This window comes from Mesoplodon mirus, assembly GCF_964341445.2.
Source record: "Mesoplodon mirus genome assembly, chromosome: 3".
Lineage (NCBI taxonomy): Eukaryota > Metazoa > Chordata > Mammalia > Artiodactyla > Ziphiidae > Mesoplodon > Mesoplodon mirus.
The window spans coordinates 22,839,806-22,844,546 of NC_138978.1; the positions used below are offsets into that span (position 1 = coordinate 22,839,806).

At 40.5% G+C, this 4,741-nt stretch overlaps 1 pseudogene across 1 annotated transcript; it reads left to right on the plus strand.

Annotated features, from left to right (window-relative positions):
• The first annotated feature begins 3,093 nt into the window (after positions 1-3,093).
• On the plus strand, positions 3,094-4,370 carry LOC309799774 (heterogeneous nuclear ribonucleoprotein A1-like; annotated as a pseudogene). The gene has a single exon. The product of its transcript is annotated as a heterogeneous nuclear ribonucleoprotein A1-like (transcript).
• Positions 4,371-4,741: the final 371 nt, after the last annotated feature.

The following is a 4,741-nucleotide window of genomic DNA, read 5'->3' on the forward strand; positions in this document are numbered from 1 at the left end:
AAATCAAAACTAAAATAAGATATCACTTCAAACCTGTTAGAGTGGCTATCATCAAAAAGACAAGAGATAACAAGTGTTGGTGAGGATGTGGAGAAAAGGGAACCCTTGTGCACTGTTGCTGGGAATATAAATTGGTGCAGCCACCATGGAAAACAGTATGGTGGTTCCTCAAAAAGTTAAAAAATGGAACTTTATGATCTAGCATATGATCCAGCAATCCCACTTCTGGGTATATATCCAAAGGAAATGAAAGCAGGACAGAAAAGAGATATGTACACTCCCATGTTCATTCCAGCATTATTCACGATAGCCAAGATACGGAAACAACCAAAGTGTCCATCAAAAAATAAATGGATAAAGAAGATGTGGCATCTATGGAGAACAGTGTGGAGGTTCCTTAAAAAACCAAAAATAGAACTACCATACCAGCAATCCCACTACTGGGCATATCCCTGAGAAAACCATAATTCAAAAAGAGTCATGTACCACAATGTTCATTGCAGCTCTATTTACAATAGCCAGGACATGGAAGCAACATAAGTGTCCATCGACAGATGAACAGATAAAGAAGATGTGGCACATATATACAATGGAATATTACTCAGCTATAAAAGGAAACGAAATTGAGTTAGTTGTAGTGAGGTGGATGGACTTAGAGTCTGTCATACAGAGTGAAGTAAGTCAGAAAGAGAAAAACAAATACCATATGCTAACACATATATATGGAATCTAAAAAAAAAAAAAAGGTTCTGAAGAACCTAGGGGCAGGACAGGAATAAAGACACAGACGTAGAGAATGGACTTGAGGACACGGGGAGGGGGAAGGGTAAGCTGTGACAAAGTGAGAGAGTGGCATGGACACTACCAAATGTAAAATAGATAGCTAGTGGGAAGCAGCCACATAGCACAAGGAGATCAGCTCGGTGCTTTGTGACCACCTAGAGGGGTGGGATAGGGAGGGTGGGAGGGAGGGAGACACAAGAGGGAGGAGCAGATATATATACATATATTATAGCTGATTCACTTTGTTCTAAAGCAGAAAGTAACACACCATTGTAAAGCAATTATACTCCAACAAAGATATTTTTTAAAAAAGAAGAAGATGTGGCATATATATGTGTGTGTGTGTGTGTGTGTATATATAGTGGAATATTATTCAGCCATGAGAAAAAAGGAAATCCTGCCATTTGGGACAACACTGATGGCCCTTGAGGGCATTTATGCTGAATGAAATAAGCCAGACAGAGAAAGATAAATATTACACGGTATCACTTATATGTGAAATCTTTTTTAAAGATGTCAAACTCAGAAACAGAGAGTAGAAAAGTGATCGCCAGGGGCTGAAGGGTGGGGGAAAGGGAAAAGTTGGTAAAAAGCTACAAACTTTCAGCTGTAAGATGAATAAATTCTGAGGATCTAATGTAAACATCGTGACTCTAGTTGATAACACTGCATTGTATAATTGAAATCTGTTAAAAGAGTAGAGCTTAAACGTTTTCACCATAAATAAATAAATAAACAAACAAATAAATAAATAAATAAGGCGATGGATGTATTAATTACCTAAATGGGGGAAAATCCTTTCACAATGTATACGTGTATCAAATTACCATGATGTACACTTCAAATACCTTACAATTATATATATCAGTTATACCTCAACAAAGCTGAAATAAATGAATGAATAGTTTATTTTAACCTTCTCATGTTTGGGAAAAAAATGATGAAGATATACAAGTGGCCAATAAGCACATGACAAGACGCTCAACATCACAAATCATTAGGGAAATGCAAATCAAAACCACACTGAGGTACCTCTTCACACCCACTAGAATGGCTCTATTTTTTTAATGGAAAATAACAAGTGATGGCAAGGATGTGGAGAAATTGGAAACCTCATGTGTTGCTGGTGGGAATGTAAAATGGTACAGCTATTTTGGAAAACAGTTTGGCAGTTCCTCAAGATGGCCCATCAATTTCACTCCTAGGTATATACCCAGAAGAATAGCAAGCAAATACATGTTCATAGCAGCATTATTCACAAGAGCCAAAGGACATATGGAAAACAATCTGACATCCATCAAAGGCTGAACAGATAAACAAATTGTAGTATGTACAAACAATGGCATGTTATCCGTCCATAAAAGGGAATGGAGCACATTGTAGCATGAGTGAACCACAAAACATAATGCTAAGTGAAAAAAAGAAGATACAAAAGGCCACATGTTTATGGTTCCATTTATATGAAGAGTCCAGAACAGGCAAATCTATAGAGACAGAAAACAGATTAGTGGTCGCTAGGGCCTGGGGGGAAGGGGAATGGAGAGTGACTGTTTAATAGGCACGAGATTTCCTTGGGGGATGATGAAAATGTTTTGGAACTGGGTGGAAGTGATGCTTGCATAACACTGTAAATGAACTAAATGTCACTGAATTGTTTGTTTTAAAGTGATTGGTTTTATATTATGTGAATTTTGCCATAATTTAAAAGAAAAAAAAAAGTACTATCTTCCTTCCCTGAACCTCATCTTCTCATCCTATAGAGATAAAAATCCCTATAAACTTTTGGATTATAACCCACAGTATAAAATAATATCTGTGTGTCCATACTGATACAAATAAGTGATTGGATTAAAAATTAATAAATAGGGGAGAAGAGACATGTCTCCTATGCAAAAGAATTCCAAAGAATTTATGTAGACACTCACCCACCTCAGAGAGGTGGAGCTCAACTCCCCTCTCCTTAAGTATGGGCTGCACACCTCGACTTCCTTCCAAAGAATAGAATATCAAAAGGGGTCAGAGGGAGCAACTTTACAGTGCAGAAATCTGAAAACACGACCTTAACCAAAGGATCAAGGGAACATCACAGTGAGAAGTCATATTAGTGACATATGCCCCCACACCATGTGAAGTGATGAGAAAGCAGCTTCATCTCTGTGGTCTTCCTCCCAAAACCATAACCCCAGTGTAGGCATGGAGAAAACATCAGATAATCCCTAACTGAGGAACATTCTACAAAATACTGACCAATGAGTGCTCCTCAATACTGTCAAGTTCACTTTCTGCTCGTGGACGCCGCCGAGTAAGCATCGTTAACGTCTCCCCCGCCCCCCTCCACTGCTGTCATGTCTAAGTCAGAGTCACCCAAAGAGCCCGAACAGCTGCGGAAGCTCTTCATCGGAGGTTTGAGCTTTGAAACAACCGATGAGAGTCTGAGGAGCCATTTTGAGCAGTGGGGAACGCTCACAGATTGTGTGGTAATGAGGGATCCAAACACCAAACGCTCCAGAGGCTTCGGGTTTGTCACATATGCCACTGTGGAGGAGGTGGATGCGGCCATGAATGCAAGGCCACACAAGGTGGATGGAAGAGTTGTGGAACCAAAGAGGGCCGTCTCAAGAGAAGATTCTCAAAGACCTGGTGCCCACTTAACTGTGAAAAAGATTTTTGTTGGTGGCATTAAAGAAGACACTGAAGAACATCACCTAAGAGATTATTTTGAACAGTATGGGAAAATTGAAGTGATTGAAATCATGACTGATCGAGGCAGTGGCAAAAAGAGAGGCTTTGCTTTCGTAACCTTTGATGACCATGACTCTGTAGACAAGATTGTCATTTAGAAATACCACACTGTGAATGGCCACAACTGTGAAGTAAGGAAAGCCCTATCTCGGCAAGAGATGGCTAGTGCCTCATCCAGCCAAAGAGGTCGAAGTGGTTCTGGAAACTTTGGTGGTGGTCGTGGAGGTGGTTTTGGTGGGAATGACAACTTTGGTTGTGGAGGAAACTTCAGTGGTCGAGGTGGCTTTGGTGGCAGCCGTGGTGGTGGTGGATATGGTGGCAGTGGGGATGGCTATAATGGATTTGGTAATGATGGAAGCAATTGTGGAGGTGGTGGAAGCTACAATGATTTTGGCAGTTACAACAATCAATCTTCCAATTTTGGACCCATGAAAGGAGGAAACTTTGGAGGCAGAAGTTCTGGCCCCTATGGTGGTGGAGGCCAATACTTTGCCAAACCCCGAAACCAAGGTGGCTGTGGTGGTTCCCGCAGCAGCAGTAGCTATGGCAGTGGCAGAGGTTTTGATGACTGCCAGGAAACAAAGCTCAGCAGGAGAGGAGAGCCAGAGAAGTGGCAGGGAAGCTACAGGTTACAACAGATTTGTGAACTCAGCCAAGCACAGTGGTGGCAGGGCCTAGCTGCTACAAAGAAGACATGTTTTAGACAATACTCATGTGTATGGGCAAAACTCGAGGACTGTATTTGTGACTAATTGTATAACAGGTTATTTTAGTTTCTGTTCTGTGGAAAGTGTAAAGCATTCCAACAAAGGGTTTTAATGTAGATTTTTTTTTTTTGCACCCATGCTGTTGATTGCTAAATGTAATAGTCTGATCATGATGCTGAATAAATGTGTCTTTTTTTAAAATGTGCTGTGTAAAGTTAGTCTACTCTGAAGCCATTTTGGTAAACTACCCCAACAGTGTGAAGTTAGAGTTCCTTCAGGGTGATGCCAGGTTCCATTCAAAATTTATTTACAACCTGCTTTGGTGGAGAAGCTACTGTCTTCCGAAACCTTGGTGTAGTTGAACTGACAGTTACTGCGTTGTGACCTGGAGTTCACCGTGAAAAGGGTCACCCAAGCCAAGTGATGGAGTTTTTTGATTATTAATATATGATTGTTGGCATATCCTATGCAATATATCTAAATTGGATTATGGTACCAGATATAGATGG